Genomic DNA, 12,277 nt, shown 5'->3' on the forward strand with positions numbered 1-12,277 from the left:
ATAGCCCTCCCTCACTCAAATCCAATTCACTTGCCTGTCATGACATCACCTCCCTGATGTCATGGTTCTCTTTGAGAACGAAGGGTAAACAGCAAGTACCCAGGGGCAGGAGAGAGGCTTGTAAGAGTTCTTCTTCCCTTTTCTCCCCAATCCATGCCTGAGAGAAGACAGAGCATCATTCTAAGGATGGGTTACAGCTTATCTGGGGTGACCTGGAAAAGGGCATACAAGTGAGAAAAACTATAACCACTGCTAAGAGATAGAGAGAAGTTGGAATTCAAAGAGGGAGAAACCAACTGCAAAATATACCTTAACAACCATCAGGCTTCAAATGAATACCTATAAATGTACAGGCTCTTTTTCCATTAGAATGCAAAGTCCGTGGCTGCTTCAACTTCACCTTATATCCCTAGTGTCTGAAACTCTCTCCAGCATTTGTTACTGGGATGGGGATGGTGGGTGGGGGAAGGGTCTGGCTATGGCATAACTGTAACCAGGATGGGGTGAACGGAGATTTGCCCCCAGGGCACCCAATTTAGGAGATGCTGGCAATACTTGCAATACTTGTCTTTTTGTAGTCACACTCTAAAACACCCAAATCCCAAAATTTAGCATGTAAGAATCCAGGATAATTAGTTAAAATAAGAAGCTACAAAATGGTGAATTTTAGAGAGATCTGTACAGTGGCCTCCCCAGAAGCCAACTCCCATCAGTGTTCCAAGATCTTTCTCTCTGCTTTGGGGGAGGTGGCCATCCCCAGTTCCCTCTGAAGGAAGGAAAGAAGACTGTGCTGTTTGCTCCTATAGAAATTCATGCTATTAGTGATTGCCTCAGGAGTAAAAATGTCAGCTAGGTGGTACGTCGATAGAATGCTGAGTCTGGAGTCAGGAAGACTCATTTTCCTGAGTTCAAATCTGCCTTCAGAGACTTCCTAGCTGTGTGACCCTGGGCAAGTCATTTCACCCTGTTTGCCTCAGTTTCCTCATCTAGAAATAAGCTGGAGAAGGAAATGGCAAACTGCTCCAGTATCTGCCAAGAAAACCCCAAGTGGAGTCATAAAGAGTCAGGCACAAATGAAATGACTGAATTACAAGAAGTGTAAAAGTACCTGGTTTATCTTGGGACAATTCCCAAGGCACTTTGATTTAATCTGGGGGTTTCCCTGTCCTCTTAACAAAATGCCAATGGGCAACTCCATAAAGAGGTGGCAGGTAAGCCCACTAGCTTGATGGGATCAGTGGCAGACTCCCTCAATCACCTTTCCCTTGCCAATTTCTCTAGGGGAATATCCTTGATTTTCTAACCTTTCCATGACAAAGTATGAACAATCTGTTACTCAACCTTCCCTCTGACCTCCAAGGTGTGAAGTGGGCTTTGTTGGGTCACTGGATGATGAGTATCACTTATCACGGAAGTTACCATTGCAAGCTTTTATTTAAGATCCCTTTGGCTCAGTGGACTTGAGAAGCACCATGGAACCGCAGAAAGAACAAATGGTCTGGAGTCAGAGAATCTGGGTTCAAATCCTTGTTTTGTGTGTGACCATAGGGAAGGAACCTTTCCTGTTTCTTCATTTGCAAAATGAGAGAACTCCCTCCCATTAGTTCTAATTGTTCTTTATATCATGACTAATGAGAAAATATGCTTAATATGAATGTATAAGTACAGTCTATATCAGATTGCATGCCGTCTTGGGAGGAGGAGGAGGGGAGAAAATTTAAAACTCAAAATGTTATGGGAGTGGATGTTGAACACTAAAAATAAGTAAATTAATTATTAAAAAACAAAAACAAAAACAAAAGACTCATGATAGAAAATGCTATCCACCTCCAGAGAAAGAACTATGGAGTCTGAATGCAGATTGAAGCATACCATTTTCTCTTTTTATTTTCTTTCTCACGGTTTTTCCTTTTGTTATGATTTTTCTTTTACAACATGACCAATGTAGAAATATGCTTAACATGATTGTACATCCTATCCTATCCTATATCAGATATATCCTATGTATATCCTATATCTGATCGCATGCCATCTTGGGGAGGGGGGTGAGGAGAAAGGGGAAAAAATTTAGAACTCAGAATCTTATAAAAGTGAATGTTGACAACTAAAATAATAACATAATTAATAATTACAAATAAATAAATTATTTATAATAAAATACATTAATAAATTAAATAACTAATGTTAATATAATTAATATAGGTATTAAATACATTTATTAAAATAATAATAAATAATTTTTTCAAATGAGGGAACTGGACTAGATGGCCTGCCAGCTCTAAATTTATGCACCTATGACTTGGGTTTGAATCCTGGCTCTGTTACTATCTGTGTGACTCTGGGCAAATCCTCTAACCTCTTTGGGCTTCAGTTGCTTCATTCATAAAATGTGGGGTTAGGACCAAGTGACTAAAATCCCTATCAGCTCTGAATCCTGTGATATTGTGCACTGCAGGGGTGTATGGGTGTTCAGGGAGGACTAGCACCTCTGGTGTGAGGGCTGCCGGGCCCTTTTCAGGGCTGTTCATCCACTTTTGGGGTTCACCTGTCACCCAACTCTCACCTGTAGCTCCAAGAAGCTTTAGCACACACAGTGGCCACAGTCCAGTAAACAGTTCCGGCAGACAGGCTAAATCAGGTTGAGAGTAACTGAAGGGTCTCAAACCAATCAGTGAGATAGGTGGGTGTCTACCCCAAGCGTGTGAAGACTTCCCCCAGCAAAATGGGCTGATGTGAACATTTGTTCCAAAGGGACACGAAGGGGGCAGAAGCAGGAACTGTGGAGCCTTAGAACTTGGTTAGACATTAAAGGTGCCAAGGCCATCCACCTCATCCTGAGCCATTGACAACTGTCCTGACTTTTGCCTTGCCACTGGACTTCAATGACTCTGGAAGAGAGAGTGAGGCCAACAACTTCCCACAACTCTGCCTCACTTAAATCCAATATGCCAGCAAGTCAAAAGACATCACCCATACCATTTCACCATTTTCACTTACCTTAAAGTCCTGTGGTAACAAGTAAGTAAAGAAGCAGCAGGTGTGGATACACTGGGAACTGTAGTCACAACCCTGAACACAGGTGGCCCAGGCCATAGAGTTGTCTTCTCACAGTGGGATTTGACAGCTCCCTGAGTATCTGAGTAGCCTTTTTTAAGGACCACACTGCTCACTTCCTGGCAAGAGGAAGGGGCTAAAAAAGGTGCCCTACAAATTGTCTGTTTTATTCCACCCTGGCCTGCTTGCTGCTGCAGGTAGGGATCCTATTGTGTGGTCGAAACATAAAAAAATGTACAAAATCTTTTGTGAAGATGATTCTACTCACCATCAGTACACGGAATGTGCACATGCTTACACAAAACATGAAATCCAATAGATCTGAAAGACAAACAGCTCTTGTTGAGAGAGAACTCAGCAGGACTTGCATTCAAATGGCAGCCCTGAGTGAAACAAGGCTGGCAAATGAAGGACAGCTTACCAAAGTCAGAGCTGGATACATGTTCTTCTGGAGTGGCTGCAGTGATGGGGAGCACTGTGTAACTGGTGTAGGTTTTGCAATTAAAACTAATATAGTCAGCAAGTTTGTATGCCTTCCAAAAGGAGTGAATGATAGACTAGTGACAATGTGATTGCCACTTGCAGGAAAGTGCCACACCACCATCATCAGTGCATATGTTCGTAGCATGATGACCCCTGACAAAGTCAAAGAAAAAGTTTATGAAGACCTCGAGACCCTCATCATCAATGTGTTGAAAGAGGACAAGTTTATAATTCTGGATGAATTTAATGCCAGAGTAGGTACAGACTATCAGACACGGAAGGCAGTCTTTGGGAGGAATGGAGTAGGAGACAGCAACACCAATGGTCACTTACTATTGAAGACTTGTGTATCTCATGACCTTCTCATCACCAACACTGTCTTCCATTTACCTAAACACAATAAACCTTCATGGATGCATCCTCGAAGCAAACATGGGCATTAATAGACTATATCATTGTAAGGAGAAGAAACAGACAAGAAGTGAGAGTGATGGAGGCAATGTATGGCACAAAGTGCTGGACAGATCATAGACTTATCCTCTCCAAGCTAAATATTCACATCCAACAAAAGCTATGGTCCCAAGGCAGATGACTACCAGAAGACTTAATGTCAACAGATTAGAGCTCTCCTCTAAGTGTGAACAGTCTCTTGCTAACTTGGAGGAAAAGCTAAGCCAACAAACAGTTGACAAGAGTGGAACAGAAAAGGAGTGGGCAATTTTTAGAGATTTGGTGTACAGCACTGCATTTACTCATCTGGGCCAGAACACTCAAAAACTGCAAGATTGGTTTGACAAAAATGATGGGGAAATTCAGAAGCTGCTAAATGAAAAGCAGCGCCACTGGGTTTACCAGTGGAATAGTTTGTCTGTCTTTAGGAATGCAGCGTTTAATTTCATCAATAGTGAAATGCAAGCAAAGCTTAGAGAGATGCAAGATTCTTGGCTCAGTAAGAAAGCAGATGAAATTCAATTTTATGTTGATTGTAACAATCCAAAGCACTTTTATAATGTCCTGAAGGCTATTTATGGGCCAAAGACCTATGGTGCATCTCAACTACTCAGTGCTGACGGAGCCACATTTATTAGTGATAAGGACATGATCTTGGAGAGGTGAGCTGAACAGTTCCATAGTGTTCTCAGCATGGTGGCAGCTAGGTGGCGCAGTGGATAAAGCACCGGCCCTGGAGTCAGGAGGACCTGAGTTCAAATTCGGCCTCAGACCAAACACTTGACACTTACTAGCTGTATGACCCTGGGCAAGTCACTTAACCCTAATTGCCTCACCAAAAAGCAAAAAAAAAAAACAAAACCCAAAAACAAAAAAACATAGTGTTCTCAACAGACTGTCAACAACCAATGCTAAAGCCACTGACTGTATACCTCAGATTGAAGTTAGCCCCACTCTAGCTGATCTTCCAACTAAAGAAGAGGTTTGAATGCCTTTAGGCTCCTCTTGTGTGGCAAAGAGCCTAGTGCTGCTTCTATTCCAGCTGAGATTTACAAGGCAGGGGGTACACTGCTAGTACAAAAGCTGACAGAAATTTTTCCAGGTTATATGGCAAGAAGAGGTTAATCCTCAAGAATTTAAGGATGCCTCCATGGTCTATTTCTATAAAGGAAAAGGAAATAGATTATCCTGTGACAATCACAAGTGGCGGGGGGTGGGAGGAGTCTCTCTCTTAGTCATTGCTGGCAAGATTCTTCCCAGATTCCTCCTTAATATGTGTATCCTTGATCTGGAAAATGGTCATCTACTGAGAGCCAGTGTGGCTTCAGAAAGGACCAAGGAATATAGTGTTTTCTGCGAACAACTCCAGGAGAAATTCCAGGAGCAGAACAGAGGTCTGTAGACAACATTTGTCAATCTGACCAAGGTCTTTGATACTGTCAGTTGTGAGAGCTTGATCATGGCAAAATTTAGTTGCCCAGAGAAGTTCATCATTATTGTATGTCAGTTTCATGCTGGCATGCTGGCATGGGTTCTGGATAATGGATGATGCCTTTGCACTTTCTAAGTCACCAATGGAGTGATGAAGGGCTATGTGTTTGCTCCCCTGCTTTTTAGCATGATGTTTTCAGAAATGATTTCAGACTCCTTCAATGAGGAGGAAAACAGCATCAAGGTCAGCTACCACACTGATGGTAAATTATTTAACTTGAAAAGGTTTCAGGCCAAGACTAAAGTGGAGGGAGAGTTGGTAAGTGACTTTTTATTCACAGATAATTGTGCATTCATGCAAACTCTGAGGCTGAGATGCAACAGCATATGGATCAATTCTCTACCACTTGTGCTAATTTTTGTCTGACAATTAACACCAAGAAAACAATTTCTCCACCAACAACATGCTGTGCGTGTGTAGAATCATCAGTTATAACAAATGGAGAAATTTTGAATGTTGTGGATAAGTTCACTTACCTTGGCAGTAAACTTTCCAGGGATGTTCACATAGATGATGAGGTTGACACACATGTTTCCAGCACTAGCTCAGTGTTTGGGAGGCTCTGAAAGAAAGTGTGAGAGAGAAGAGATATTAGGCTGCTTACCAAACTGAAGGTCTACAGAGCCATTGTGCTGACCTTATTGTTGGATGTCTATGAAACCTGGACAGTATACCAGCTCTATGTCAGGAAACTGAATTGCTTCCATTTGAATTGTCTTAGGAAGATTCTGAAGATCACCTGGCAAGATAAGGTACTGAACACTGAGGTCCTTTCTCAAGCCAAATTGTCAAGCATTCAAACTCTACTGCAGTGAGTGCAATTCTGATGGGCTGGCCATGTTTTTCAAATGCCAAATACACATTTGCCTAAAACACTATTTTAGGGAGGACTCACACAAGGCAAGCACTCACATGGAGGTCAGAAGGAAAGACTTCTCAAGGACTCTCTGAAGAAATTTGGAATTTATTGTAAGACATGGGAGACATTGGCACAGGGCCACCCAGCATGGCATGCCTGCCTCAAAGAAGGTGCTGTATTCTATGAGCAAAGCAGAATTGTGGTAGCTTAAAAGAAATGTGAGATGTGCAAATTTAGAGACATCTCCCCTGCAAATGTTCATGCAGACTATTTGTGACTAACCTGTGGTTTTGGTCTGATCAACACTGTCAGATACACTATACCTTGACCTCAATATAATGATGTTATTTTGGTCCTCTTCAAGTACAAAGGACAACTGCCACCACCATTATACATGAGAGGCAGGAGAGCATGGTGTAAGGGATAGAAGGTCAGCTTTGGAGTCAGAAAGACTTGGGTTCTAAGTTCAACCCTTGATATCTACTAGCAACATTAACCTGGGCAAGACACTTAACTTCTTGATGGGGAAGGGACTAAACATTTATTAAATGCCTACCTACTTTGTGCCAGACACCATGCTAAGCATTTTACAAATATTATTTCATTTGATCTCACAACAATACTAGAAGATAAATATTATTATTATTCCTATTTTGCAGACAGAGGTAGACAGAGGTTAAGTGACTATTCAGCTAATAAGTGTTTGAGAATGGATTTTAATTCAGGTCTTTCTGACTCCAGGTCCAGTGTTCTATGCACTGCAGCACCTATATGCCTCAGCAATGGTCCAAGAAATTCTTAATGACTATAGTAAATTAAGATAAGTTGTATATTTGAATTGGTGGAGGGAGTTTCCTCAATGTTGGTGGAGGGAATTTCCACACTAATTTTCCACTTGGTGAAATCATAGTTCTAGACTTCTTCCTGTCTTCTCTCCTCCCCCCTTTCCCAAAAGATAGCTACAAGCTGTTTAATTTCATTCTCTGGTAATCGAAGGGAAGAAGGAGACAAAGTCCAAAATTCCAGTAGATTATGGCAGGCATGTGTTCAATTCTAGTCATGGCGAGGATGAGAATGAATTATAAGTCTGATGAGAAATCTTACATGGAGTGATGCAGAATGCAGTTAAGCAGAATCAGGAAAACAATATATGCAATGATGACCACAATGCCAAAGGAAAGAACAAGATTAAAATGAAACTGAATTCTGAGTCATTATCATGACCAAGCTTAGCCCCACAGAAGAGATGAGAAGGTTAACCTTCCTCCCTTTTTTTGCCTAGGTGGGGGAATACACAGATATGGTCAGGTTCCATTGATATGTTGGTTAGTTTTGTTGTTGCCTTCTCACTCTCTCTCTCTCTCTCTCTCTCTCTCTCTCTCTCTCTCCCCCTCCCTCCCTCCTTCCCACCTTTCTCTTTTACTATTTGTTAAAACTACCTATTGGACAATTCAAACCTGGGTGTCCCATCTCAAACTCATGATGTCCAACAGAGAATTCAATATTCACCCTTTACTGAACTTCCACATTTCTGAAGAGAGCACAACAGTTCTTCCTTTCATCCAGGTTCATAACCTTGGCATTATCCTCAACCCATTAGAAATCCAATCTGCTGCCAAATCTTGCTTTTTTTCACTTGTACTACTTCTCTTGCATCCATCCCCTTACCGCCATTCACACAGCCATTACCTTAGCTCAAGCCATCATTACCTCTTACCCAGACTGTCCCAATGGCCTCTCCTAAGTGCTCTTCTTGCCTTAAGTCTTTTCCCATTTCAAACCATCCTTCGCACAGTTGCTAAAATGATTTTCCTTAAGCATAGGTCTGACCATGCCACTCTTCCTATTCAATAAACTTCAATGGTTGGGGCAGTGAGGTGACACAGTGGATAGAGCACCGGCCCTGAAGTCAGGAGAACCTGAGTTCAAATCCAGCCTCAGACCAAACACTTGACACTTACTAGCTGTGTGACCCTGGGCAAGTCACTTAACCCCAATTGCCTAAAAAAATTAAAAAAAAAAAACAATCTTCAGTGGCTCTGGCAGGAAGACCTGAGTTCAAATTCTGTCTTAGACATTTCCTAGATGTGTGAATCTGGGAAAGTCACTTAACCTCTGTCTTCCTTAGTTTCCTCATCTATAAAATGGGGATAATAATAGTACCAACTTCCCAGAGTTGTTGTGAGGATAAAATGAGTTAATAATAAAAGTGTCTGGCACATAAAAAGAGCTATATAAATGTTAGCTATGATGGTGATGATGATGATGATATAAACTCCTCTGTTTGACTATTAAAGTCCTTCATAGCCTGGTCACAACCTATGTTTCCAGGCTTATTATATTTTACTCTCCTTCTTGCACTCTGTGATCCAGACGGCTCAGTTCTTGGCACATTGTAAATGCTTATTCTTCTTCCTTCTATTCCCAAAATCTCCATTTAAGGAGGGCCCCCTGCTGGATAGCTCTTCATCTCTCACCCAGTTATGCAACTTTGTTCTTCTCTAACATGGACCCATACTTCCCATACCTCCTCCCTGCCCTTATCCTTTTCTGCTTCCTTTTGTGTGTTATCTTTCTCTATTAGAATGTAAGCTCCTTGAGGGTAGGGACTGTCTTTTTTTCATATTTGTATCCCCAGTGCTTAGAACTGTGTCTGGCCCATAATAGGTACTTGATAAATGTTTATTGACAATATGAGTTTCTGTATGTAATGTACCTAATTCATTCCACTGATACATGTTTCTTTTTTAGCCAATATCAAATTATTTTATGATTACTACTTTGGAGCATGGTTTGAGATCTGACTCTTCCTTCTCACTTTTTTCCATTATTACCCTTGAGATTCTTAGTCTTTTGCTTCCCAATGTGAATTTCCTTCTTATTTTTTTCTAGCTCTATAAAATATTCTTTTGATAGTTTCATACAACACTGAATAAGTAAATTAATTTAGATAGCATTTTCATTTTTATAACATTGGCTCAAACTACTCATGAGCAAACATGAAACTTTTCTTGATTCCCTCAACTGCTAATCACTAACTATATGTATGTATATATGTGTATGTATGTATGCATACATACACATACATAAATATTACACACATTGTCTCTCCCAAAAGAATGTGAGCTCCTTGAGAGTAGAAACTGTTTCATTCTTGTCTTTGTGTTCACAGAGATTAGTTACAGTGCCTGGCACCTAGTAGGTGCTTACTAAATGCTTGTTGATTGGATAAAGGGATAGTTTTTTTGGGGGGTAGTATATTTGGAAATTATGGTGGCATAAAAATAAACTATATCAATAAAATGACATACTTTCAAAACTAATCATATCTCCCAAACCTCAAACTATACAGGGTTTCTCAAAAGCGTTAGTGCATTCTAAAGCTATTAAAAGCTATTTAAACTCCACATTGTGCTAAGCCTTTTGAGACATCTTGTATTATAAAGCAGGAATTATCAAAAGCATTTGACGTTGGTTAAATAATAGAAAAGAACATTAGTGGAACAGACTAGTCAAAGGAGAATCAAAAATAATGAGGCTTAATAATCCAATGTTTGATAAGTCTAGAAATATAAATTACTTAGGAAAGAACTCACTATTTGATAAGAACTGCTGGGAAAATGGAAAAATAGTCTGGCAGAAATTAGGCCTAGGCCAATATCTTATACCATACTCCATAATAAATTCAAAATAGATACTTGAATATTAAAGATAATGCCATTTGAGAAAGAAAAGAGAATTACATAATTACATGCCCAGGCTGCCTTTTGTCTTATCTTTTTTTTTTTTTTTTTAGTGAGGCAATTGGGGTTAAGTGGCTTGCCCAAGGTCACACAGCTAGTACATGTCAAGTGTTTGGTCTGTGGCTGGATTTGAACTCAGGCCCTCCTGACTTCAGGGCCAGTGCTCTATTCACTGCACCACCTAGCTGCCCCTTGTTTGTTTTTTGTTTTTGTTTTTGTTTTTCTGTCTTATTTTTGAACAGCAAGGTGCAGAAGAAAGAGGGTCAATCTTTGTACATGCAGAAGATCTGGGTTCAAGACCTGGCATTGACTAGCTATGTGATTCTGCCAAGTCTTTGAGCTTCATTTTCCTCATCTCTAAAATGGGGCTAAGAATACATGCTCCACTCCTCCCATCTATCTAACAAAGCTGCTGTGAGGAAGCACCCTAGAAGCCTCAAAGTGCTACAGAAATAGGAGCTGATTACTCAGCACAAGTGATTGATTTTTCAGTCAGACTGGTCAGCTGAATCATCAGGTTTTTGTAGTTGCTCAGTCATTTTTTTCAGTTGTAACTTTCGGTGACCTCATTTGGGGTAGTCTTGGCAAAGATACTAGAATGGTTTGCCATTTCCTTCTCTGGCTCATTTGACAGATGAAGAAACTGAGGCAAACAGGATTAAGTGACTTGCCCAAGGTCACACAACTAGTAAGTGTCTGAGGCTAGATTTGAACTCAAGGAAATGAGTCTTCCTGACTCCAGGCCCAGTACTCTATCCACTGTGCCATCTAGGTGCCCCAAGTTATCAGGTTAACAATCTCCATCAATGGAAGTCAAGAGAGAAACAGATAAGTGAGGGAGCAAATACCCTCATAGGAGTGAAATGGACTGAGAAGCAGGACACAAGATGGAGCAGACAGTGTGTGATATGGATTTTTCTCTACCTTTCTTCATTGAGGGCCTAACCCGGTCAGATTCTCTTTTCCCTATTCCATCCCTGGCTACTCAGCAAACTTACTGCAGGTCTATCACCTCAGGCATACCTTCTATGGAACAGGGCCCCCTACTCAGCATCTTCCTCCTCCCATCAAATTTACATGGCATCATAGCATGTCAGAGCTGGAAGAGGTCTTAGAGGTCATCTAATACAATCATCTCATTTTACAGAGGAGAAAACCAAGACTCAGGAAACAGATAGGACTTGCCCAAATTCTCATAGTCAGTTACAAAGCTGGGATTGATTTGAACTTGGGTGCGTTGATTTTGAATCTAGCATTCTTTCTACTATGCCCATTAAATGGTCATTACCCCCAGACCTCTGTTAAGGAGTGATGCTAATGGTGGAAATATCAGACACGGTGGTAGGAGAAATATTGGTTCAAGTAGGTCTTTTGTTGACTCTGGTATCACACCCACCAATAGCTACTGCCTTGGCCTTTACGTAGGTCCAGGCCTAGACAGAAGGCTAACTGTTGGCAGGGAGAAGCCCAGTGTCCCAGTGTCCGAAGTTTAAAATAGCAACAGGACAATGACTTTCACTGCCTTGTATGAACAACCTTTAAGGTCTTGACTGAGAAATGGTCACCACTATGGGACACAGCCTTAGAATACATGATTAAAGAAGCTTTTCACACTTTTAAAAGGTCATCACATATCAGCTCCACCTTCAGGGCCAGCCCTGAGCTAGTTTATGAAGTTGGTAAAGTTTGTCTCTGGTGACTTACCACCTCCTTTTCAGTAGCTCTACCCTGCTCTTGCCTCATGAGACCAAAACCTGAATCCCCTACCCCACCTTTCCCTACCCAATATCCTTGCTGTGTTCTGCTCTCACAGGTCTTTGCTGCCAACCAAAGCACACTCCTTTCTCCCATTGGTGCATTCCTCCTGGGGCCTCCATTTTGTGGATGGGACCAATCCAGCCTTCATTCCCCTCCTGGTTCTGTTCTTGATTTCCAGACTTCAAAACCAGGCACCTCAAACTTCACTGCCTGCCCCCCATCCCATTTAATTCTCTTTTGTGTGTTGTATTCCCTCCCCATTAGAATGTAAGCTCTTTGAGGACAAGTACTGTCTTTCTTTTAGTTTATTTTTATTCCCACTGTTTAGCATAGTACCTGGCACATAGTAAGTACTTCAGAAATGCTTCTTTCTTTCTCTTTCTTTCTTTCATTTCTTTCTTTCTTTCTTTCTTTCTTTCTTTCTTTCTTTCTTTCTTT

Source organism: Vombatus ursinus, unplaced genomic scaffold (assembly GCF_900497805.2).
Source record: "Vombatus ursinus unplaced genomic scaffold, bare-nosed wombat genome assembly UNPS02014811.1, whole genome shotgun sequence".
NCBI lineage: Eukaryota > Metazoa > Chordata > Mammalia > Diprotodontia > Vombatidae > Vombatus > Vombatus ursinus.